The following is a 27562-nucleotide window of genomic DNA, read 5'->3' as shown; positions in this document are numbered from 1 at the left end:
AACAAACAAACAAAAGAAATCTGAAACTGTTTAATGAAATCTACCCAGATCTTTGTTGTTAGTGCCATCAAGTTGATTCTGACACCTAGCCACTCTGTGTACAGCAGAGTAGAACCCTGTCCATTCTTTTTGCAATATCCTCTCACCATCTGGCACTATATCAGACGATGCTCTCCTGCTATTTCCAGGCTTTTCATGGCCAATTTTTTTGGAAGTGGGTGGCCAGGTCCTTCTTCCTAGTCTGTCTTAGTCTGGAAGCTCTGAGGAAACTTGTCCATCATGGGTGACTCTGTTGGTATTTGAAATACCAGGGGCATAGCTTTCAGTATCACAGCAATCCTCAACTGCCACAGTATGACAACTGACAGATGGGTATTATGGTACCAGCAAATGAACCCGGACTACAATGAAAGCAACGAATCTTAACCACTAGACCACCAGAGCTGGACAACTCAAATCTTAGGGAGCACAAAATAATCTTTTTACAGGCCAAATTTCCTCTTCCTTTACCTCTTCTTTCCTCTTCCTTATAGGTCAAATTTACAGCTTTATGATTATTTTAGTCCCCACTGACGAAGTAGGCAGTACAACTGTCCCCTATTTTTGATTTTATTGTTTTCTCAGAGAACCATAGATAAGAGTTTACAATCATTTGATTATTCAGTTCGTGCTGGAATGAGTCAATAAATTCTGTGTATTTATCTCAACCATGGAAAAAACAATATACAATATTTTTCCTCAGGAAGATGATAAGAATTATGATGTTAAAAAGTACAAAAGTGAATTATAGCTTTTTTCTGTATCTTTCTGTTAAATCATATTTAAAATTAATTTGACCTCTGTATTCGATGGATAAATGACCAAATTTACTTACTAAAATTATTGTACTATAAACCATGTGACAAAGGCTACATTTTGATGAAAATTTCCAAGTTTCACCCACTTAGGTGTCAATTACAGTTGACTCCCACTTCTTCATGATGATATGTTGCTGTTAATTATTATGCCTATTTATAGAACTAAAAAGATACTCTCATATTTGGCTGATGGGCAAGTTGGTTTCCAACTTACAAATTAAGCTCTCCAAAGTGACAATGTTTTCAGAGCTCCCACTGTGCTCACACTCATTTCAGGCACCTGGTACATCTATTTTCTCTCCTCCTTAGAATGCTATGCTCTTTTGTTGTTATTTTTAATCTTTCTGTTCTAACAATTTTGATATCTTAGCCCTTCCAGAGATAGAGAAGGTATCAATCAATCAATCACAAATAAATAAAGAGTATATATGGACCAGATCATGATTATAGACATGAGGATTGTGCGGCTATCATTGAAGGTAGTGTGCCTGGTATATTTGAAAGGATATGTTCCAGCCTTAATTGTAGACTTTAGAAAAGAATTTGGATTCTTCTTTGGAAATATTCTACGTTTAATAAATCTGAAAGTGTCTGGAGTATTAGGAGCTTTTCTCCCATTATATATAATGATCTGTTAGAAAAGGATGTAGTCAGAGGAAAACATTTTGCTAGAATTTCTAGCCAAAGTTTAAAATAAATTTAAAAAGTTAGAAAGTGTATTAGTTTCCTAGGGAAGATTTAACAAATTATCGCAAATTTAGTAGCTTAAAACAACAATAATTTATCTTCTAGTTCTGGAGGTCAGAAGCGCAAAATCAGTCTCATTGGTCTAAAGTCAAGGCGTTAGCAGGCCGGTTCCTTCTGCAGGCTCTGAGGGGAGAATCTGTTTTCTTATCTTTCCCAGCTTCTAGAGACCTCATTCCTTGGCCCATGACACCCTCCCACCCTGTGTCTCTCCGTAACCTCTTGCTTTCTTTATTACGTCTTCTACTTCTGCAATCCCATCTTCCTCTGCCTTCTTCGTATAAGGACACTGGTGATTATTTGGGCCCATCCTGATAATCCAGAATAATCTCCCCATCTCAAGATCTTTCACTTAATCACATCTGCAAAGTGGCCTCCTACAAAGAAAGATAATATGTTGACAGGTTCTGGGGATGTGGATGTTGACATCTTTGGAGAGCCATTATTCAGCCTACCATAGAAGGGAACATGCACAACAATTATATAGATGATATGACTGTCTATATAATTTACTAGGATTTATAGGAGAGTTTAGCTTGGTGGCTAGATATAAGATCCATTTAAAAAATGCAATTGCATTTTTATATACCAAGATGAAAGAGAAAAATGTAACGAAATGTGAAAAACTCTAGAAAAAAATTAGAAGTCTGACAATGCCAATCTTGGTAAGGATGTGGAACAATGAGAACTCTCACACATTGTTAGTGGGAGTAGAAAGCAGAACCACAAATTTGGAAACAATTTGTATTTTCTTGACAATTGAAGATGCACACAAAGCTATGATCAGAAATTCTCCTCCTAGGTGTGGCCCTAGAGTAACACTTGCCTCCATGTCTTAGGGAGCATAAGCAAGAAAGCTTATAGCAGTATCATTAATTGATTACAACAGAAAAAAATGGAAACAGTCCAAATGTCCAACAAGACAATAGCAATTAAATGCAGTATAGTATACTTCACCATAGAATATTATTCAGCAGTGAGAGTGAATGACACCTACACAGAAAAACTGTATGAATTATAGAATCATATTGTTGAAAGAAAAAGTCACAAAAAGTAACATACAGAATGATATAATTTTAATAAAACCCCAGAACAAGAGATCTAAAATGTATGTTGTTAAGTGTACACGTGTGATGGGAAATTATATTTTAAAAAGCAATGAAGTGATAAACACAATATTCATAGTAGTGACTCATTACGGGTAGAAATAGGCTATTGGGTTTTGGAAGAAGCCAACAGAAGGTTTAAAGGGGTGTTCTAGTTGGTGCTGAGTTTATTTATTTATTTTTTCGATTAATATGCTTCAATATTTACATATATGTTATTTACTTTTGCATCTAACAAATAGTTTGTAATATATATTATGTGTGTCTATATGTGTGTAAGCATACATAAGTTTAGAGAAAAAGAAGGCAGGCAGTATAGCAGTCTCACTTTCTCTCACATGTGTCCTGCAAGTGCTCCGGTCCTACCACTTGACACAAACACAAAGGCATGTTAAATTCTCTGGCCCATTTCTGACACACATGGGAATAAATAATTACAAGATATCAACTTTAGAAACAAATATTCGTGTTACCTGAAGACATCATACTGGGGTGCTCTCTCTATTTCAATCCACTGATTAGCAAATGAGTTTTTAAGGGCAGTTAAAACTGCTATATTTTAGCTCAGAATATCTGATTTAAAATTTTTGTGTTTCATTTTTCTTTCCAAGGAATAGAACTGCCATCGTGTTCTATATTCCAGATGAATAATTTGATGGCAAGAGTTCCTGTGGCTCTGTAAAATCAAAATAATTCCTTCTTTCAATAAGTCCAGAGCTGACTTTGAAACAAGATTGTTTTTCTTTTAGAGAACAGGGTGCTGCTGGCTCCCCCTAGTGACCAGGAGGTACCAATGGCACTGCTGAGATCATTACTCCTCAATATTACACAATTAACACCGTGCTACCAGCCTGGAGAAGCACTTTTAAACACAGTATCCCAGTTTGATTTTCGATATTCTTTCTCAGATTGATTCTAATATTTTCTCTCTGGCCCAGTGCACAATTTTCTTCCCTTTAGGGTGGGTCCACTCCGTCCATTCTTTACTGGAGCTCTCTGCCAGGAAAGAGGCTACGTGGACATACTTAGGGAAATGGGATACCCGTTGGTTATATCACATTATTCGTAAGTCAATGACTTATGTTTCCTGGAATTTAAAGCTTACTCTTTTACATATAAGGCTTCTTTATTTACGTAACATCAACATTTATCTAATCCTGTGGGTTTGGTGGTAGAGGCCTCTCCCGACACTGTCTAGGCTGTAGCTTGTTGTGCTTATATCTTACATATATTCATACAAACCCTTGAGATTGATAGCAGTGGTATTTTTATTCCAGATAACTAAAATGAAGCCCAGAGAAGTGAACGGTTTGGTAAAGTGAACTATCTAATGAGTTGCAGAGTTAGAATTAAAATCTAGCTCTTTCAACACTTAATCCAATGCTCTTGTTACTCCCGTACACAGTGGATGAGTAAGTCTAGTCCTCGAGCTGGTGATGGCTCTCCTGTGCGTAGCAGGAAGGTGCTATGCGGAGGATCTAGAACACACGGCTCTTGTTTAGTGACCAATTGGCTCTTTTTTCAGTATTAGTGTCTTGATCCAATAAAATACATTTCATAACTCATTGGAAATGTTCCTTTGAGTGGAGACCTTGTGGAACCTCTTTTCTTCCATTCCCAGCCAGGCTTACCGTTGCGCTGTCAAGCCAGGATGTCCTTTCTGTTTCTTTTTTGGTGGAAATGTGAAGCCTTTCTAAACCCTAGAATAGATCCTGTACTCTGCTTTAGTTATTTTAGAAGGCTACAGAGTGATTATGGGATTGCTAAAATATAACTTTAAATTGATTTTTCCCTTAGATTAGACATAGATATGAGTATATTCTGGGAAATTTTTTTTTTAAAGTGACTTGAGATCTTTTCTTGTTGTTGTTGTTTCAAGATTGGCACCTGAGCTAACAACTGTTGCCAATCTTCTTTTTTTTCCCCTTCTTCTTCTCCCCAAAGCCCTCCAGTACATAGTTTTACATTCTAGTCATGAGTGCCTCTGGCTGTGCTGTGTGGGACACCACCTCAGCATGGCCTGATGAGCGGTACCATGTCTACGCCCCAGCATCCAAACCAGCAAAACCCTGGGCTGCCAAAGCGGAGCGTGCAAACTTAACCATTTGGCCATGGGGTCAGCCCCTGGGGAAAAAATTTAATGAGAAAAAGAGCAGCATCTTCTTTGGTCCTTGTTCACCACATCAGAGGTTTTCCACCTATTTAATCTTACCAATATGCCCCACTCGCTGTGCTCTTCCTAGTTAGCTTTGCCACCCACATGCCTCTGTCTGGAAGCTAGTAGGGAGTTTTAAATTCCTGTATGTAGTTATACTTCAGGGGGAAAATAAGCTTTTTTTAAATCTGGGATAAACTGCAAGCTATTTCCCTTGGCTTATCTTATTAATATTTGATGGCATTTACTTTCAAAGTGACTTTGCACAGTTGCCCTGGAGTGTTTGCACAAAGGAGGCTTTCTAATGCAAATCTAACTGGATTGAAAGTTAAAACAAATTTGGCCCAAATGAGACTGCCCTCAAAGTCAAATCTTAGTCATCAAAGCAGCTATTCATTTATTCATTCATTGATTTGTTTGTTAATTAAATGCATGCGATAATTTATTAACCAAATATTTTCAAAACACCTTGTGGTGGTTATTAGCACTGGTCTACGAGCTTATAGTTTAGTAGGGAAGATGAAATACTGCAAAAAACACCACAAAATTAAAAAAAAAATCTCTGTTGATAGAAATGGATTGCATCAAGGTTGGAGGAGAGTACCCACCAGCCAGGCTCAGGGGAATGCCACATCCTGTTTCTTAAACACATCAAAAATACAGGCTTCCTTTTACACTTAAGTATAAAAGACCCTTTCCCGGGTTTGTCTCATGGTCTGCGAGAAACGAGGTGTCTCGAGCACTTGGGTAAGGGAGATGAGATATAGTGAATGGTCAGCAGCAGAGGGATGCTGGATTCCACCATTCCTTAGTGAGCTTTAGGCTATTTGAAAGGAATACCATTGAAATTCCAAATTAGAAATATAGCATTTGAAACACCATACTGGTTACAATTGTTGGCTAATAAAACATTAAGGATCTATTAAAGGCTTATAGAATTTGTTCAGGAGAATAAAATATTCAAGATCTGTGAAGGGATTTCAATGTTTACGCAGGGGAGTAAAAATTAAGACTCTGTTAGTTGAGATGTTCACTTTTAGAATATGAGACATGAAGTTGTGTTAGCGCTGGAAGGACTGATTTCCTTGCCAATGTGGTCCAGCAATGATAATGCTAAGAGAAAAGAGTCAACTAGTGAAAATGGTGAGAATGAATGCTCTGGGAGGACTGAGGAGGTGGCAGGGCAGGCTTACATAGGAGGTTTTTGCTTAATTGTACTGGCAGAACAAGTAAACTATGAAAAACTAAAGATGACGGGGACCGTCTTTAAGAGGAAGTGATTTGTATACTGAAAATTGTTTATTGAACCATTATTGTGAGAAAAAAATGTGTTAAATGATGGAGAGGATATAAAGAAGCATAAGCTTACAATTTAATAAGATATAAAGCCTATACACAAAACTGAGAGATAATAATTAAAGATCACATTAAGTGATACAGAGAGAAAGTGATACAGAGTTCATAAGGGGCTTTCTGTATAAGGTTGTCAACTTAAAGACCTGAAACATTCAAACTCCCATCAACATCTTCTCCTTAATAATGTACCTTGTTTAAAAGGTGATAATTTTTCTTGAAAAGGAAGGTTGATCACATCATAAATTACATTCTTAATCATATTGGTTGGCTTAGTCATTTTTACTTTATGACATTAAACGTCCTGAAAATGAGAACAAATTGAACAATTTAGCTTAACTTGAAGATTTGTCAAGTACACCATGTCATCTAGAGTAACATTCTGAAAGTTCATTTTCAGATGTAGTTATGAGATTCCTTGATTCCTCTTTTTCCTTCACCTGCTTCTTATAAATCCTACAGTCTCTGCTTCCAAGTGGATCCTTTACCTTCCCCCTTCTCTTCATTTCAACCTCTTTGTCCAAGATACCATTATGTCTCCCCTGGGCTATCATAACGATTTCCTACTGGTGTCCCTCATTCTGATCTTGAGGCCTCCAGTCCAGCCTTCCACCAGAGCCAGAGTGATTTTTCTGAGTGGGACATTAGATCACTTCATCCCCTTGTCTAAGACTCCTCAATGGCTTCCCAAACTCACCAGTGCTGACAGAGCTCTCAGACCTCGTCACCTACCATTCTCCCCCTCGCTCCCCATATTCCAGCGTACTAGATATCTGTCTGCTTTTCCTGCGTTCAAACATACGGCCTCTTCAGAGCATTTGTGCATCAGTTCCCTCTGCTTAGAATGCTTGTCTCCCAGGTTTTCATGCGTCTAGAAATTTTCACTCAGATCTCAGTTAAAATATCTTCCCAGAGTAGATTTCTCTAACCTGGTCATTTTCTAATACAATACCTTTTTAATTTTAAGGATATTTTGTTATCTCTGTCTGAAATTATTCATTTGTTTGCTTTATTATCTCTGTCTTAAATTAGAATATAAGGGTTATCATATCAGAGTCCTTTCTGTCTTCTTCACGGTTTTATCTCTAGCACCGAGAACTAGAACAATATTTCTATCTTGGTGAGTACTCCATGAATATTTATCAGATGAATGTTGAATTACAGTTGAGGTGTTTTTTCCTATTCATCTTCTACACCTTGAGGCAGAGTTTATAGATGTAGCTTGATTCTCAAAGGCTGATAAGAGGAATTATTTTCACCAGAATTATAGTTTAAGACACTCTTAAGCTCACCGTGGAGTAAAGGCTCTTTGATGGCCTTTTGGGAATCTGAGCTCGTGATTCTGAGACTTTATGTCTACAAGATGAAGCTCATCAACTGATGGTAAATTTAAAATAGCCTTCCAAAGTAATACGAAGAAAGGAAATGCAGGAGGGGGTTGCTAATAAATTGTAAATGTTTCTAATACTATATGAAAGTCTTAAATCATGAAAATGAAATAATAAGCATCTAGCCTTGTAGAGTCTTCTATATTATACAGGATATGCAGAATATATGAACTTAATGTTATCTTTTTTTTTAATATTATTAGATTTAATGTGAAAGCAACTATGAATTGAAAGTGCACTGTGAGCAAAATTTTTTGCTTATTCCAACAGCAATTTTGAATTTTATTTACATCTATAGTGAAATATATTTTATTTAAATTTACAGTAATTTCTTGTTTGATCACCCCGTTTCTGCTAGGTACTCTGGGGTTAAAAGCACTATCTGTTAAAGCACCGTCAAAGATCGTTGTATTTGTCATGAGCTTTCTTGGGCGAGTGGTAGAAACTCGGATTAACTTCAGCAAAAAGGAAATTACTAGTCACCAGAAATTCCAGAAGGGTTTCATGAAAATTCTGTCTCTATTCATCTCTTAGTTATGGTTGTCCCTGTTTTCCTCTAATTTCACTATTATCATTAGCATATTACATTAGCATCATTATCATCTACTGATGGTGGGCTTCCTCTAATAAGTTAATGAAGTTTGGTGCAGGCCAGGGTTATAATCTCCTAGCATCATAACCCTGAAAGAAAGAAATGGATCTAGCTTTTTCCCACTAGCTTACTCATTCAGGTACCCAAGATTCATTTAACCAATGTTGACTGAGTGCCTTTTGTGTCAGGTTAATTCTGAAAAATTCCTAGTTCTTAAAGACCTGGTTTAGGCCATGTGCCTCTTCCTCGCCAGAGGAATAGGCTATGTTGATAGGAAGTACAATGCCGAGTGCCACTACCTTGGCTGGAGGAGTGGAGGGTACCATTATTTATGGACTTGAAGTGGTTCCTAAAAAAAGGGCATATTGTTCCCAGTTATAGGAAGACGGAAAAGGTGCTGAGCAGACTAAAACTCATGGCTATATTTCACTCAAATAATGAGAGTCCCATATAATCAATGATTTGAGCATGAAGTTCAAGTTAAATTGAAAAAAAACAGTAGAAGACAAGAGTTGTTTTTTCCATCTCTTTATTTTCTAAATCCTGCTTTGGAAAAAAATCTTAACTTGGCCAAAGTTGCTTACACATTTGTTTTCATTTCTAGAGGGTTCCTTATGTGATTCCCCATGCTATTGGGATGTGGCTAAAGCTTTGTGAGACTCCTTCAAGGTCACAGTGGATAATTTTTTTATATAGTTAAAAAAAGGAAATTCCTAAGCAAAAGTCATAAAGTAATTTCTGCCTTGTGCCCTACAAAAGCAAAGCTTAATTTTGTCCATCTTAATTCTTATATAATTCTAAATTTGGATAAATACTCCTGCTTCTAACCCTTCCCCAAGCAAATTTCTCTTCTAAATATTCATAATCCAAATACAGAGTTTTATGTATAGATCAGTTCTTCCTTATTCCTAAATTAATTACAGTCTTCTCTTGATTATTTCATCAGTTTAGCTTCTGTGTCAGGAAAGCAAATTTTCTCTATGCTTTCTTGTTTTCTACAGCAAATATGTATTGACTACCAGATAGAAAGCAAGCACTTGGCTAAATTAAAGGAATACAAATTCTTCTCAATAAGGTCCTTGGTTACTCATTACTAGTTAGATTTCTTGACCCCAATTTCTCCCCATTACCTCCAGCCCGCATCTCCACTCGGTTTCTGTATATAGGAAGAACTTATGTGGAACAAATTTCAAACATATTTGGGATTTGCTAATATCTAGTGATACACTTTACTGGACTTATATTATCTTTTTAAATTTTCACCACATTTACCTGAAATGATTTAACCTTTAGGAAATCATGCTGGATAGTTTTTATCATTTCATTTTTTCTGGGTGTTTTGTGATTTCATCCTCTGTTCATTTCTCTAACATCTTCCTGCCACTACTGTCCATGTTGATTGTATAAGCTTTGAACATTTCTTTTTCTTAGCTTTTTTGGGTGAAGAAGATTGGCCCTGAGCTAATATCCATTGCTGATCTTTCTCTTTTTTCTTGAGGAAGATTGTTCCTGAGCTAATATCTGTGCCAATCTTCCTCTACTTTGTATGTGGGATGCTGCCACTGCATGGTTTGATGAATGGTGTACAAGTCCACGCCTGGGATCCAAACCTGCAAACCCTGGGCTGCTGAAGTGGAGTGTGAGAACTTAACAACTATGCCACTGGGTCGGCCCCTGAGCATTTCTTAGTGAATAAAGAACTATTTGGTTCCTGTTGGTCCATTTGAGGAGATAAATGCCATTCTTATTAATAGGTTCTTTCTTGAAGGTTTCAAAAGGATAACCTTGGTGACTCTGACATTGTGTATATACTTGAGGATTTTAACTGCCACAAAAATCAACAATATTGTGACAGTGAATGAAATTTTCATTTACTTAACTGAGGAATTACTTTGTTTTCATTGTTTTTCCCCCTGGTTTCCCCTATGGGCACTAAGAAAAATGACTTTATATTTTGGTGGCATTCTTACAACACGGCCTCACTGTTTTCTTTATCTTTCCATAACTGAACGTTTCACTTTGAATAAGAGTTTAATATTTCTCATAAGTAAGATTGCTCATTTCAAAGCTGAATAAAATAGTCATTTAATTCTTTTCAGCTTTTTTTCACAAATACTAATGAGTAAGAGTTTCACCAACTCATTTAATAAATGAAGAAAAAAACAACAGAGGCAGATAATTTTAAAACCTTGTTATGTGATAAATGGATGTTCTGACCAGTGAAATGGGTCATGGCATATTCAGAATAGGCTTATGGTTTCCTGCTGCTTGTCATTATGAAACTTGACAGCAGCAAAACAAGGGGCTCATTTTACTCTACTAAAGATCGTTTTCTCAGGATGAACACAGACCCACCCACTACCATTGATTTTGGATACTATAACATAAAGTGGTGAATGTATTGAAAGAGAAATTGTGACCTCTTTTCCTGTCTTGTCTTTATACTGACCAAGTTACTTTCTTTAATTACTTCCAGCACTTATTGTCAATATCAGGAGTTTCGGGGCCAGTTTTAAGTCATGCAACATTGGACAACCCACTTAACCTCTGTCACTCAATAATGGGGCCAGACTGAGACTGTCCAAGGTTCACTGTTGTTAAAATGTCTATGAATGAATAATACCTGAGCTATATCATACATATTATCTCATGCTACTATTTACTCATTTATTCTTTTATAATTATTTTTCTCCTTATATTGCTAGTAAGTTTCTAGAAGCCCTTTCCTATTTCTTTACTCTTTTATGTTCTTCCACCCGGAGATTTGCACAGAGGACTCAGTAAATGTTTTTGGATGAAGACAATGATGGTCCGTTGGAATGATATTGGAGATGCATTAAGTTAGCTATGACTCATTCCTACTTAAGAAGAGTTGGGTTCGGGAAAAGCTAATGGTAAGACTGTTTATAATTCCTACCACTTTTCGTTTATGTAACAGATGCTGTTTGTTTCCTCCCTTTCACATCCCCACAGCCCTAAACTCTACCCACTAAAGGCTGATCATTGTTAACAATTGACACTCTATCCTTGGACTTTTTTCTGGTTGTAGGAGCCCACTTGGCCTCTAAGGAGAGAACATTGTTCCAGAAGCTGCCTTCAACCAATGACAGAAGTGGTGTAATATACCCCACATCACAGGATCTCACTGAGTTGGAGGACAGTGTCCATTCAAATTCCTAACGCCCTATCTATTTTCACTATCGTTTTGATGGCAAGCCCATCAAATTGCAGATTGTTTGATTTAACTCTCATTGGGTTTTTAGCAGAAAGTACACAGGGAATGATTGCATAAGTAGATTGTTTGCCTACATTTCCTCTGCTGGAATCATTAAGGCAAAAATGGGCCTTCAATAGTGAGATAGAGCAAAGGGAAGGAAATAACGATTTGAAAATAAGGAGTGCTTCAGAGGAAAGCAAGTTGTTTGGGGGCTTAAAGAAGGATCTTTGAGCAGTTTCTGTGTAGCATGATGGACATCAGGAATATGGCAGTCATAAGAAATAAATGCTAAAATGAGATACATATTAGATTCTCAATAAATGAAATAATGAATGAGTGTATAAAGTGTAAAACGAAGTTGGAGATACCAGAAGTAAGTTTGTTTGTTTGTTTTGAGCAAAGACATGAAGATTTTTTGAGCAAAGAATATTGTGTTAATTTTACAAAAAAGAGAGCTCTCTTATCTTGGGCAATTTCTGGCCTAAAACTGAAATTTAGTCAGTAATGAAAAGTCAAATTGAGATGAATATGCTTGTTATTTTCCATTAGTAGTCTTAGAAGTTCAATAATTTGGAACAGAAAAAATAAACAAGATCAATATTGGTTTTTCCCATGCAGTTACATAGTAACTTTTTCAGCCTTATTTTTTCCTAATGATAGTTATTTGTCCTGTTTTTATATAATTAATTTATGCTGTATGAGTTTACTTGAATTTAACATATTAGCAAGAAAATTAATCTTTTATTTCATGTTATCTTTCTTGTTTTGTAAATATAAAGTTATGTTGAATAAACATGCATTTAGGCACTTCTTGAAACACAGATAAGCTGCCAGATTATAGATAAATGCGTAATTTTTGGTGCCACACTAAAATTATGGTTTCCTGAAAAGAAGTTTGAAGGTCAGATTTGAAGTGCTATTTCCTTCTGGTTATATGGGGGTATTTATACTTTGCTAATACGTTGACGTGTTCCATTCACTACATATCTATTTATACCATCTCTTAGCTTCTCCCAGATGATGAAATGCATGACCAACTACCATTAAAAATGCAATTAGAAGAAAGAGGCTATCATAAAGTGCTAATAACCAAATTGAATGGAATCTTGTTGTTATAGGATGTATGCATGTTAAATATTGACTTACATCACATTAGATTCAGCATTCTTTTTTTTTTTTGTGAGGAAGATTGGCCCTGAGCTAGCATGTGTGCCAATTTTCTTCTACTTTATGTGGGAGGCCACCACAGTGTGGCTTGATGAGTGGGGATAGGTCCATGCCCTGGATCTGAACCTGTGAATTCTGAGCCACTGAAGCAGAGCGTGGGAACTTAACCACTACGCCCGCCACTGGGCCAGTCCCCAATTCACCATTCTTTTAGGAGTTAAAACTCAAGCCAAACACATTTTAATTTAATATTTTAAATGGTCATTAACCCATAGAGACAATGAGGAGGCTAAAATACTTACACAGAGTACAAATAATGGGAAATATAAAGGAAGACTACTAATGTGGGCCTATGAGTTTTTATGTAAATTAGATAAATCTGTGAATTAAATGACCTAAGACAAACGGAAACGTGGAATAAAAAGAAATATGAGCTAAGTGTTCAATGGGAACATTTGTCACATCATTTCTATCTGTGATCAACATAGCAGCAACTGATTAAAGCTGCCCCTTTGAGTAGATAAATTCATCTACCAATGCAGTATTCTTAACAGTAGTTATGAACAAACAGCAGTCTTACTCTAATGGCTACGAAAATCAATTGAACAATTTTCTTGATGTACTACAAGCTCCTTGAAGTTCCGATTATGTAGCTGAGCTCATTGCTCTCTGTTTACATAAATTACTTTTTTTTTAGATGTCTATGAACCCTTCCATTAGGCGTCTATCAGAGGGAATGAATTCTGTTGACATAAAACGCACTCAGGAAGCTTCAGTGTGTTGTCTCCTATAGTCCAGGACTATCTTGATGCAATATCAGATTTACATCTTATGGGGAGAACTACTGCCACCCGGAAGTACTGATATTGGTCCCTTCTCAGAATGGACTCCTGGGATATTAATACCAACATCATTTGGATATTCTCTTACACGCCTCTTGGTCTTAAGACCTTGAACGTGGACTACTAACTCCTTTCTTTTCACTTACCCTAGTGAGTAGACTTTCTCTGGCATGCGATTCTCCCAGTCTCTGGCTGCATTGGTCCTGGCTCAGTTTCTGTGATCATTCTTCATCTCCTTACTGGGATTCCTGGTCTCTTTATTCATTTCGCAAATAATTAGAGTGACTACTACATGTAAGGCACTGTTTTAGATTTCATGGAAATGGTAATAAACAAAAAGGTCCCTGCTCATGGAATTTACATCCTAGTGGAGGAGGACAAAGATTAGACAAATAAATGTTGATAACCACTTGGTGCAAAATAAGGTCAGTCAAAGACAACTTTACGTAGAGTGATTAAGGAAACCTTCTCTAGTGAGCTTGCATTTGAACAAAGCCTGAAAATGGTGAAGATGTGAGGCATTCTGAAAAGTGGGAAGAAATTTCTAAGCATGACAGCAATAAGAGAAAATGTCTTGAAATAGAAGCATGGTTGGAGTGTTCAAGGAACCTGGAGAAGTAAGCAAGGGCAATAGTAGATGAGGACAGAGAGCTAGCAGGGGGAGGTTAGGGGACAAATCATGTAGAGTCTTCCAGTTCAGTGAGTTCTGAATGAGATGGGAAGTCATTGAAGGTTTTTGAGCAAAGCCCCAGAAGGCCCTTTGTGCTCTCTTCCAGTCACTATCCCAAAGATAACCTATTCTGACTTTTAATACCATCGATTACTTTGGCTTGAATTTTATATAAATGGAATTGTGCAATATGCTTTCTTCGGTGTCTAACTTATTTTATTCAAGTTATATTTGAGATTCATCCATACTGTTGGATGTAGTTGCAATTTACTCATTCTCATTGTTGCCCTGATTTTCATCAAACAAATATGACACTATTTACACATTTTACTAACGATTGACTTTTAAGTTGACTTGGCTATCATGGACACTGTTGCTATTAATATTGTTTAAATGTTTTTTTAATGAATACATAAATACATTTTGTTTCATCATCTACAAACAGGTGAAATTGCTGGATCAAAGGTTCTATGTATATTCAACTTTAATAAATATTACCAAACCATTTTCCAAGATGATTATAACAATTTATACTGCCTTCAGCAGTTTTTGAGAATTCTAGTTGTCCTAATAGTCATGTCTTCGTGTAATCTATCACCCAACCTTGCTCCCTTGTTTGTGTGCTGGATCTAGTGACTTGCTTCAAGTCTATAGAATATGGCAAAAGTGATAGGAGGTTACTTCTGATGTCATGTTGTGAAGACTACGACTTTCATTTTGCTGACACTCTTGCCATCTTGTTTGCTTCCTCTGATGAAACCAACTGCTATGTTGTGACTGGCCATATGGGGAGGCCTTGTGACTAAGAACTGAGGAACTCAGAGCTTCAGTCCAACAGTCAGGTAGGAAGTGGATGCTGCCAATAACCATTGGAATGAGCTTGGAAGATTCATTTTTAGATGACATTAGTGTAAGATGACTGAAGCCTTGTAGGAGACTCAGAGTCAGAAGACCGAACTAAGTATACAGATTCTTGACCCACAGGCTTAATAAGGGTATGTCAGATAAATAAATGTAATATAATAAATGTATGTTGTTTTGTTGCCACTAAATTTTGGGAAATTTGTTGCACAGCAATAGGTAACTAATACACTGCTAATTTGGATATCTTCTTTGTGATGTGCCTGCAGACCTTTGCCCGTTTTTCTGTTGGGTTATACGCTTACTTATTTATTTGTTTGCTTTTTATTTACTTACTATAGTGAGTTTTTTAAATATTCTGAATATGAATTCTTAACGTATATTGCATATATCTCCTTCCAATCTTTAGCTTGCCATTTCACTCTTTTAATGGTGCTTTTTGATGAACAGTCATTATCAATTTTATTACATTTTTACCCTTTATAATTAATGCTTTTTGTTTCCTTTTAAAAAAATTTCTGCTTACCTCAACGTTGTGAAGATATTGGTCTTGTCTCCTTTAAAAATTTTGTTTTGGGGCCGGCTCCGTGGCCAAGTGATTAAGTTCGCATGCTCTGCTGTGGCGGCCCAGGGTTTGGATCATGGGCGCGGACATGGCACCGTTCGTCAGGCCACGTTGAGGCGGCGTCCCACATCCCACAACTAGAGGGACCTGCAACTAAGATATACAACTATGTACGGGGGGTTTGAGGAGATAAAGCAGAAAAAAAAAAGAAGATTGGCAACAGTTGTTAGCTCAGGTGCCAATCTTGAAAAAAAAATTTTTTTTGTTTTACCTTTAACATTTAGATCTATAATTCATCTGAAATTGATTATGTTTATAGCATGAGCTAGGCATCAAGATTTGTTTTTTCCCCTTATGGATATCTAATTGATCCAGGAACGTTTATTGAAAAGATCATCCTTTCTACATTGTAATGAAATGTTGCATTTGTTATAAAATTGTCGAACTATTTTGTATTAACTTGGTTAAGCTGAGAGCTGTGTTTCCCAGAGTCTCCTTCTCTGAATGGTTTTCCATTAAGTTTGGCTAATAAAGGAATTTGTACGAGATTTGCAGGGAGAAAATAGGAAGTAGCCATTACTCTTTGGAAGTTTTCTTGGTTATACCCATGGACTGACACAAAGGTACTGGTGGGTTCTGGCCTTTCCTCACTCTTTCCATCTCTGTGTTGAGCTTTTTCCTTCCTGACTGCTACCCAACAGCAACCGTAGGCCGCCACAAGTTGCTTGGCCGTGCACCCACAAGAGTGGTAGTACATGGAGCCAACAGTTTGCTATAGACCTTCTACTAGATTCTTCTTTCTGTCTGCAGCTGGACATTTTTGTTTTTTTTGCTTTGTTTTGCAGGTATCTCTGCAAGCTTTAACTTTTTCACCCATGCCAATGTATCAGGAGGATTTGTGAGTCCTTCCCTGATTTTCCAACTCCCCTGGGGCACAGAAGACATAGGCATTGGATGCAAGCAATGTGAGAGATCCTGACCTGGGTTCAGGCTCATATGATGTGTATGTGTGAGTCTGATTCTGGGCTCTTCTACCTGTACTACTGGTCAGTTTTTCTATTCTTGCATCAATAATACAATGTCAATTATTATAGTTTTATAAGTCCCGATATTCTGCAATAAAAGTCCCCAGCTTTGTTCTTAAAAATTGCCTTGGGTATTCTTGGTCCTTCTTATTTCTACACAAATTTTTGAATCAGCTTGTCAATTTCTACACTCAAAAAAACTGCTGCGATTTTTATTGTTATTCCACTGAAAGTTTAGATCCATTGGAAGAAGATTGGCATTGTCACAATAATGTAGCTTCTGATCCACTTATAATTTAGGAAGAAATAGAATCAATCTTCCACAAAATCTTCTAGAGAATAGAAAAAAAAGGAAACACCTCCCAAATTGTTTTGCGAGACCAGTCTAACAGTGAGATCAAAATGAGTTACAAGTTGGAGATTATAATATTGGACAAAAATGATATCCAACAATATGCTGTTTGGGTACAGGCACGCTTTCAGCTCTCTGATAGCCAAACCAGGGCTCTTTTCAAACTAGGGCTGCTCCAATAAGGAGATGATATTTGGCTTAGAAATAGAAAGCTCTGCTTCTGATCCAAGTTGTTATAATTCCTCAGAATCACAAATTTCTATATATATTTCTGAGCAAGGTCCAGACTTTGTCATTTCCCCTGAGGTAAATCTTTGGATAGAAAAGTGAACTTAGACTCCAGAGCCTCAACTTCTAGATCTGAAAGAGATGACCAAACGTTATTTGAGATCTTCTTTTGGAAAAGGGAAGAGTTCTGAGAAGATGGAGCCAAGGTTTTCATCTTAACCCTAAGAATTTACTGTTGCTGAATGGACCCATCAGGAGCCCTTGGGACCTGCCCTGAGGATCCTTAGCCGGAATCTCTCACCCTGTGCTCCAGGAACCTACTGCAGACTCTCTTATAGGAATATTTAACTCTTCAGTTTTTCTTTCTTTACTTCTCTGCACCAGGAGGAAAGGAAACAAATATTACCTTTCATTTCCTGAGATGTTTTAAATATTAAGCCCTCACTCTCCTTGAGGAAAGGAGAACTGGTTATTTGATTGCTAATGATTTGGGCTCAGTGCTTAATGTATCATAAAAGAATAGTGTGAAAAAAGCCAACACGTTTGAGAAGAGAGGGAGGGTGTCCCTTTGAGGAACACTGTAAAAGGCTATAGAGGACCGGATTACCCTGAGATTAAGAGGAGGTGAGAAAAGAGAGAGAAGGGGAGAGAGTTACCAGAGGGATGTCAAAGAGCCAACAGGCTGATCTTGGTGATGTTTCCCAGAAGGAGAAAGGACCTAGGTAAGTGTTCTGGCTAAGATACTTAGGATGTTTAGAAATCCGTACTAAGTAGCCTGTCGTATTGCCCACACTCAATGCCTACACCTTCTGCTCTGTCCTTGTCGGGTAACTCTAGCAGATTCCCTGTGCTCTCTGCTCGCTGTTCATCACCCTCTTCCCATCCCACCCGCCAGGAATTTGTAAACTGCAGAGAAATGGACAGTCTGCTTGTTTCTTCACTGAATTGTGGGAAAGCACCCTTGGACTTGCTCCTGGGGAGTGATGAAATGAACAAACTGGATACCCTCTGACCTGGAAAAGCAGGTGGTGACATCCTTATTCTCCTGTCATTTTTTTGGTGCACTTATCAAGTAATTTTAATCACTACCTGAGTAATGACATTTACCACTGAAGAATTCCTATTCATTCTTTACGTCTCAACTCAGATGTGATCTCTTTTGAGAAGCCTTTCCTACTTTTCTCAGGCAAAATCCTTAACTTCTCCCTTGGTGTTCCTATAGTCCTTTTGATTTGCTTCCATTACAGACTTTGTCACAGTTTTTTGTAATTACGTGTAAATATTTGTTTGGCTATCAGTATCATCCTTGAGGACATCATCTTATTTGTGCTTTATATCCCCATAAATGGTGCTTGACATATAATAGGATCATAAAAATTGTTGTGGAATGAATTTGTCCTTGGGGAGCAGGACTGGCTACATAATTGCAGATTTCAGTGCAAAATGAAAATGTGTGGCCCCTTGTTCAATAACTATCAAGAATTTCAAGACAGTAACAGTTGGGCATTCAACTGGGGGTGAGGCCCTCTGAGTGTGGGCCCTGTGCCACTTCTCAGGTTGTACATCCATGAAGCTGGCCCTCATGAGAAGTTAGTCTTGGATTCAGCAAGACCTATAATGTGAAATAAATTCTACCATGTTTTATTGGCCCAGCCGTAGAATTGATAGTACTCAATGGTGTTTTAGTTTGAAATTTTACCCTTTTTAGTGGAGCATCATAAAGAAAGGGTCTATGAAATTCATTTTGTGTGTGTGTGTGAACACACCCACATAAATGTTGACTATATTTTGAATGCAAATATAAATGTTCCATATATTATACAAATGTCGTTGATACTATATACTATGTCCTCAATTCTGATTACTTAGAAAATATTCCTGTTAGTGTTAAAATAAAGAATGGTTGTACTTTCTTCTGAGTTAAAGGAATTACCAATGAGATTTCATATTTATTCATTCTTTCACTCAACCACTATTTATTGACTATATACTATGTGCCAGCTAGTTGGCCGAGTGTTAGAGACACAGTTGTAAATAAGACATAAACCATCTTTGAACAAGCATTGTATCTAATGGGAAAGATAGACCTTAATAAAAAAAATATTCAGTAAATTGTAACTGCTACAAAAACTGTGACATGATTGTATAACATGAGATTCTGACCTTGTCTGGGGAATAAGAAAGAATTATAAGGAAGTACATTTAAGCCAAGTCCAGAGCTGAATAACAGAGAGTGTTAGTAGATTAGAGAAGGAGAAGAGGCATGGAGCATGGAAGGAATCAGTAAAATTGAAGTTGAAGGCAGAGAGGCCCGAGGTTCACATTAAAGGAAATAGAAAGCAGAAATAAAATGGGAATGAGAATCCTTGAGAAGAAAATGGGAGGTGAATAGGGGGAGTAATGATGTGAAATAGGATGCTGCTGATAAGGTAGAATTCGGGGAAGCTGAGTAGCCATAGACATTGAAAAGGTCTATGAGAGACCATAGGAGCAGAGGTTAATGTTCATGAATATCAAAATCTTGTGGGAATAAACTGAAGCTGTAGGAGGAGAATAAAAACAGGTTGCAACAAGCATCCATCTTTACCATTGCTGTATTAATTTTCAGTGGCTGCTGTAACAAATTACCACAAACTTAGTGGCCTAAAAACAATATAAATTTTTTATCTTACAGTTCTGGAGGTCAAAAATCTGCAGTGGGTCTCATGGGCTAAAGTCTAGGTGTTGGCAGGGCTGGTTCCTTCGGGAGGCTCCAGGAAAGCGTCTGTTGCTTTGCCTTTTCCAGCTTCTGGATGCTGCCTGGATTCCTTGGCTATGGCCCGGGCCAGAAACTGCATGACTCCGACCTCTGCTTCTGTCATCACGTTCCTTCTGACTCTCCTGCCTCCTTCTTTCACTTATAAGGGCCCTTCTGTAATTATCTTGTGCCCACTTGGATAATCCAGGATAATGTCGGTATCTCAAGATCCTTAAATTAATCACATCTGCAAAGTCCCTTTTGTCGTGAAAGGTAACATATTCACAGGTTCTTGGAATTAGGACACGGATATCCTTAGGGGGCCATTATTCTGTCTACTACAGTTTCTAAGCAGGATTTAGGTGTTTATCTTTTTTAAAGTAAAGCCAATGTGATTAGAGTTTTAAACAGAGTATTCTATTATATCTCAAAAAGAAGGCAGAGCAAGCTTAAAAATGTAACACAAAATATTAATTGAAGACAAGAAATAAATACTTCTTCATTCTTGGAGACCAAGTAACCTAGGCCCACATCTTGGTTGTACCATTAGCCACCTGTGTCACCCCAGGACATTATTAAACCTCTCTGAATTTCGGTTTCTACATCCAATAATGAGAAGGAAAGATTATAGTGTCAGGCCTAAAATTAAGGTTTAAAATAAATGCTGCCTTGACATCTAGTGAAATTGGAAGGGCCTCAAACATCCTAACCCAGAGTCCCCTTTCCTATTCTGCTCCCACAGATAAGGCCCCCTAGGTAAGCATCCTTCCTAACCAAAGGGTCAAGTGCCATCCCTGCTTATCCCTGTGGATTTAGTTCCCTGCCAGCCCATATGATTATTCAACAAGTCAATCATATCCTCCCATGGGAAGCCGGCACACCTCACCCTCTTAATACTACTAAGCCTGCCTCCCACAACCCCTTGTTCACTCTGCTCCTGAATGCAACTCCCATGTGGTCCTGTATGGCATGTGGTATCCTCCTGCCCTGGGCTGTGATTGTATGTGACTAATAAATTGCTGTCAATCTCATCTATCAAGTTTTGGGTGTTGTGTGTTCAGCCATCCCTATAACCCTAGGAAGGGTTAACTCTTCCTCACCAATGGTGAAAAGGAGATGATTAAAACAAATATCTATCTCCTACATTTTTGGGGAGTTAAATTTTTTAAAAGTATGTTAATATCTTAGCAAAGAATTTGGCAAAGTTCTGCTATACAGGGCATGCTTAATAAGTGGTAGCCATTATTATTATTGTGGCTAAAGAAACATTATTATTGTATTTTTAAATTCCCATTCTCCACACTTGCATCGCGTGAAATTATATGCTTTTCTAGTAATCCATACGATTGTATTCTAAAGAAATGAGGAGACTAAGTTCCTGTGAAGACACACTAGGTGAGCAAAGTACAACTTAGAGTAAATGAAGACTAGTTAGTAATTTTCTACATATCCTAACCCTGAGGAAATTGTCCAGCAAAAGTACATTTTAATATAGAGAACAGATGAAGTCATATTTGTTGGAGAAATGATAATCCTCACTTATTGTACATAAATAGACTTCAGATGTGGCCAATGAGCTATGCACCCTTGATTTGTACAAAGATTCCCAAGGTGGATGGTTAAAACATCATAAAGAATAAAGCAAAGTCCAGATTCAGATGTAAATGGAAGAGAAATTAAGCGATTTTGGATTGGGGGTATTTTTTATCCTTCATTAATGAGCATCTGAAACATAACACCATCATTTTCTCAGCAGGGGACTATAGGCTAGTTTTAAATTTAAGTGCTGCTCATGGACTGAAACTCAGCAAATGATTTCAAAGGCAAAGCATTGATTAAACCCAAAAGGATGTGGCAAATATCAGGGGAAAATCTGTTACTGGGATGTTTATGAAAAACATTTTCTTAAGCATCTGATGTAATTGGCAAAGAAATTGTTCATGGTTACAGAGCGCCCAGCTGAGATTTCCAAAGTAGAAAATAAATAAGGAAAGCTTCGGTTTCTGTTTGCAATTGTGTGCTGATCAGCACACACTCTTTTATGTCCTGTTCCATTTGCGCAAGAGCTCTGCAGAACAGTCTCTCAAGCTTGCTGTGCTGCAAACCTGTTTCTCTTACAGAATACAGAGAACCTGGTTTGCTCTCTTAGCTCCGCACCATAGAAAGTCCCCACTTTTCATTTCTTCTCCTCAGACCACGTTTGATGAAAGCTTGCTACATGTTCGCTGAGGTAATTTGCTGTGGCAGCCCTTTTGGATTTACTTATATGGACAAATGTTTTGAGAAAATAGCAGATGTATAGTGCACCCATTGAGCAAATTCAGTTTTTTATACAATAACTGTAGTTTGCTGGCTTTGCATACTGAGATCAGGAGGAACATTCTTTAGAAAAATTATAGGTGTCTTGGGAGCAGAGCTGGCAGATACTTAAAGGCTTTCCTTGTTGCCCTTACCTCAGCGTTTTGCCGTTTTTTGAACCCCAATGACCAGAGAAAGTATGAGCTGAACTGTTAGGTTCAAAAGATCATCGTAAGGAAAAAGCCAGCATGAGTTAATGAATGAAACAGATTAAAGGAAATAATGTTGACACATCCCAAAACTCTCTCCTAAATGCTACACACATATATCCCACTGCCAGCCAATCGCCAATTGGCTTTTTCCTCATGGCAAACTCACCTGCTTCCTAAGGGGCATTCTAAGAATGTCTAAAACGGAACTCCCCCCTTCCCTTCTCTCAGTCTGCCTCTCTGGTTTGCCAGTGAAAGACCCCATCATCATGCAGTTGTTAAATCCCAATTTTTTGTCTTCTCAATTTTATTAATTCCTTTCTGCCCCCTCTCAACCTCTCTACCCCTCTCTACACACATCCAAATAAATCACCAACTACCTTTTATTATATCCCCAATTATCTACAACATTTATCTTCGTCTATTCCAATTGTCCTTACCCCAGGCCATTTCTCCATCCACTCCCCTCTGGAATGACATATCTTTCTTCCAGCAGAATCTTTTCCTTCTGTATGGCTCCATTGCAATCCAATTTTCAAACTAAAGCAAAGGGATTATTCTAGAATTCGATTCTCATCGTGCCCCTCCTTTACTTAAAGATCTTTTATTTGTTTCCTATCTCTCTACAACAAAGTCCAGACTCCTTAAGAGATCTTTATTTTCTATCTGGGCCCTTTCTTCTTTCACACAATGTATTGAAGCTGCCAATCCCATATAAACACAACTTCTTTCACTTTCTAAAATAAACACTGTCTTCACTCAACTGTTTTCTCTGCCTGGAACAATATTCCCCCCTAGGTGGCCTGGCTAACTCTTACATATTTTTTAGTAATTTTTCCTGCCTCCTGCTAGACCAGTACCAGTGCCTTACAAAGCTCCCTGTAATTCCATTATCAGAGCACTAATGTGATTTATTATGATTGTTTCATTGTCTGTCCTGCCATTAGATCTTAGGCTCCAAAAGAGCAAGTACCAAGTCTGCTTAGTTTCCTATTCCATCTTCAGCTCACTTATGTACCAACTCAGTCTGAGTGACACAGAGCAGGCTTTTAATAAATACTTGTTGGATGAGGTTCTATCTATATGCCAGGCAAAAAGTTAGGTATTCACATACATTACTTTCTTTAATGTTTATAATAACTCTGTGAAGTAGATATTATGTTCATTGTACAGATCAGAAAAGTGAGGCTCAGAGAAGGATTGGGCTTGCCTAAGATCTCAGAATGGGGTCATTGGTGGGGCTGGAATAAAAAGGCAGTTTCCAACTTCCTACCGAAGGTTACACATTAAGGTTACACATTGCTTTCATGAACGCAGAATACTGGTTGAAGGTGGCAGAAAGGCTGATAAAGAAAAGGAAAAGTTGAGTACAAGGGGCGAATGAAAATGTGGGGAGACCATGGTGGAGAATAAGAAGGATAATAGACTGACATTCTCTCCTTAATTTCCTGAATGCATAGAGCCTGGCTTTCACCTAGAAGGCAGGGATCCTCTCAGTATTTATGTGTTAGAGCAACTCCTCCCCTACCTCCCTCCTACCTGATGCACCTGAGTAAGGTCAGCTATTTTAACAAGGAAAACTGGGGGCTGGTCCAGTGGCATAGTAGTTAATTTAGTGTTCTCCACTTCAGTGGCCCAGAGCTTGCAGGTTCGGATCCCTGGTTCGGACCTACGCACTGCTCATCAAGCCATGCTGTTGTGGTATCCCACATAGAAAATAGAAGATTGGCAGCAGATGTTAGCTCAGGGCCAATCTTCCTCACCAAAAAGAAAGAAAGAAAGAAAGTAGGAACATTGATGACAAGATCAAGCTCCAAATCTGATTCATGTGAACTTTCCAAAAGATTAATTACTTACTTTCTATTTCCTTGATACCATAATTCCATCTCTTTGTTGGAGTTGAGTAAAATGTATTTGATTTAATTTTTTACTATCTTTGCCTTCAAGGGCCCAAAAGTTCACTTACAGAAATTATATTAGAAGATTTATTTACTACCCTACTATGTAGGCCTGCAAGAAGTTTTATCCACACAATTATCCTTTTGTGTTGAAATATTGATAAATACAAGTATAGCGCTTTGTGTTTGGCACATCTGGCCTAGAACTCACTGCTTCAATTCTGTACCACACGAAGGCTCCAGGGAGGGCTAAAAATAGCAAATTTTCACACTTTTCATTTTACAACATTGGGTTCTATTTTATGATGTCTCTAAATTTCTGCAAATTTAGTAGACAGAGAATGATTAAAAAGGAGAACATTCTCAAAATTAAAGCTGTCGTTTAGTGATTTGACTCATTGAAAATGGAGAACAAAGCAATCTGAATGAAGAATTTTAGAATAAATCATCATTAACCATACATGACATGTTGTACACCAACTAAGTTCTGATGCACAATTAGTCACCTAATTAGGTTTAAAAATCATTTAAATAGATGGCTTCAATCCCTGGCCCACCCACTTATTTTCATTACTCCCATTTAAACACTGAATACAAGTTAAGGCTCATATTGCAGACTTCTGTGGCCTAAACAAATGTGTGCTAGTTGGAGAGACAAGTGACCTATTTGGATGATCAATGAGTCAGAGTCTGTCGAGACCCACATATTACATCAAGTTGCATATGCTTTGGACAGCTTTCAACCGGAAAAGTGTCTTTCTGCAGAATTCCTCAGACGGTGGTTCCTGAAGTAAAGTATGCACCCTACTTGTTTCACATGGTCATATGGTGAGTGAGGAATAAACAGACAATACAATCAAGAAAACCATTTTCTGTAGAGGTGTTTATTCTGTGGCTGCCAGGGTACCACATAATAAGTTCCCTATTTCATTGATGCTAAGACACAAACTTTTTCATATTTTTATTACCCTTGAAATTGGGGTGTATCTTACACCCAATGGTGATGTCATATCTACTTTTCAGAGTTTTTCGTTCTTGGTTGCACATAAAAAAATGATGTGCCTTATAATCAAGGGCATCTTAGATGCAATGAAACATGATGTGTTGCCCTTCTGGAAACTTTAAGTGGAGTTTCTCTAAGTAACACATATATCTGAATAAGCTTACTTAATAGACACGATATTTATTCCTTCATTTCAGTACACATAATTAACACCATTTTTAGCGCTAGGTAAGTAAAGTAAGGCACTGATACTGCTCTCTAATAGCCTATAGCCAAGTAGGAGGAATAGATATATCAAATATATTATGGTGCAAAACACTGTGGTGAGTGCTATACCTCAGAGTAAATACAAAGTACCGTGTGGAGTAGTAGGAGCTCAGCATATTTCATCCAAATAAGCTCTTTGGAAATTTGTAATTTTATGGAATGTCCTTGTCATTAGTTCCCTCATTTGTGGTGACAGTTCATACAGAGTTTTTTTTTTTTAAGAGGAGGGGTAAGGGGGCCGGCCCAGTGGTGTAGCGGTTAAGTTCACATGCTCTACTTCGGGGGCCTGGGGTTTGCCAGTTCGGATTCTGGCATGGACTCATGTACTGCTTATCAAGCCATGCTGTCGCAGGCATCCCACATATAAAATAGAGGAAGATTGACAAAGATGTTAGCTCAGGGCTAGTCTTCCTCAAAAAAAAAAAAAAAAAAAAGAGGAAGAAGAGGGGTAAGTGTTCATTGATTTGACAATGAGTTTCAGATTTTAGTGCATAAGGAGCATCAGGGCAGTTTGTTAACAATGCAGATTCCCAGTGTCCTCTCCAAGACATTCTGATTCAGTAGTTGGGGGCCCAGGAGTTTGTGTTTTTAATAATCTGCTCCTCACACCCAGGAGATTCTAATGTTTAAGATGGTCTTTAGTCCACACTTTGGGAAACACTGCACTGAACAGAGACTATTAAGATGGATCCAGTTATAATAATAAGAATTATCCTACTTGCTTACAAAGGTTTCTATTTAGCAACCAGAAAAATAACCAAGTAAAAAAAAATCTCTGAAAGTACTGGTTAAACCAGTGTTTAATTAGCCTCTATCTGCTTTTCCAAAATGAGGAGGTAGCTGTATTGAAGGGAGACACTAACAGATGCATCTAAACTTTGGGGATAAGGAGAGAAAGAAACAAAGGAGAGGTGTTATAGGTAGGACTGGAGTTTTATCATTTCATGCTTTTCTGACCTGTCGCATGCCAACCCAGTTCAATGGCAGTTATAGAAATTGCCGGTGCAATAGGGGCCAGATTGCAATAGGAGGCATCGTGGATAATGAAGGAGGTCTCCACTAACCAGTTCAGGCCCTTGAGATGAGCTGGGCCTATTAATTTCGATGGCTGGGCCAGCCAGTGAATTTTACGTCGTTTAATTGAGAATATTTTGCTGTCATCTACGTCAGGATTCAAAAATCATATCTCGTGTAGACATGGAAGAACTGAGTATACTTCCAACCTCTGTAAGTTCATTATTTTTCACTTGGGTGGTTGAAAACCTTTTATACTGACTTCAAGGTTATGGATGGGATGTGGATGGCTTGATTCAACTAATGTGTTTGTTGAATATTTTACTTGAATATATAAAATGACCGTCACTGATCATTTGCTTTTATGTCCTGGTTTAGGTACCATAAAAACAAACAACCAAAAATGTACCATTGACAACAGCCAACTGTAGTTAGCAAATGCTGCCTATATTCATTAGTTAAGTGAACAAGATTCAAGGATGTCTCTTTGATTAGCCTGCAAACATTAAATACCTTCTTAATTGAATACAGAATTTTTTTTAATAAGGACTCTCAGCTGTTTAGTGATATATAAGAACTGAGAAAAGTTATTCTGGTCTCAGAAAAACCGCACCAATGCATGTCCCAAGGACAAGCTGGGCTCTGTGTTGCTACGTTTAGTCAATGAATATATAGGTAAATGCTCTCCAGTCTTCCGTATGTGTCAACGTGAGGGAAATGTGAAGTGTGGGAGGAAATGCAAAGAAGTTTCTCATTTTCATCCATTGGCTGCTTTCCTCTCACATCTAATGCTAATTTCCCCAATAATCTTTGGATTATTCAGACTCTGCTAACTGTAGATGTATTTTACAAATGATAGATTTGAGTTCTTTCGTCATTTGCTTATTGCTCATTATGGAGCTATTTATATTTAAAGAGGTACTTGGTCTTTTCCAACCAGAATCTCTCCAGGTTGGTTAATTTTACCTACTGAGGTGATTTAAATGGATTCTCATCTCCCGGGAAATCCTGCAC

The 27562-nt window shown here is 37.7% G+C and overlaps 1 long non-coding RNA gene across 1 annotated transcript in view; it reads left to right on the top strand.

Moving 5' to 3' along the window:
• Positions 1-16666, top strand: part of LOC139081576 (uncharacterized) — an 87390-nt gene extending 70724 nt beyond the window's left edge. The window contains exons 3-4 of the long non-coding RNA XR_011536695.1: positions 10958-11089; positions 11245-16666. This is a non-coding gene — a long non-coding RNA (uncharacterized lncRNA). The remainder of the gene's footprint in view (positions 1-10957; positions 11090-11244) is intronic.
• The last annotated feature ends 10896 nt before the right edge of the window (positions 16667-27562 follow it).

Source organism: Equus przewalskii, unplaced genomic scaffold (genome assembly GCF_037783145.1).
Source record: "Equus przewalskii isolate Varuska unplaced genomic scaffold, EquPr2 ChrUn-13, whole genome shotgun sequence".
Classification (NCBI taxonomy): Eukaryota; Metazoa; Chordata; class Mammalia; order Perissodactyla; family Equidae; genus Equus; species Equus przewalskii.
This window is presented reverse-complemented; position numbering and strand designations above follow the sequence as displayed.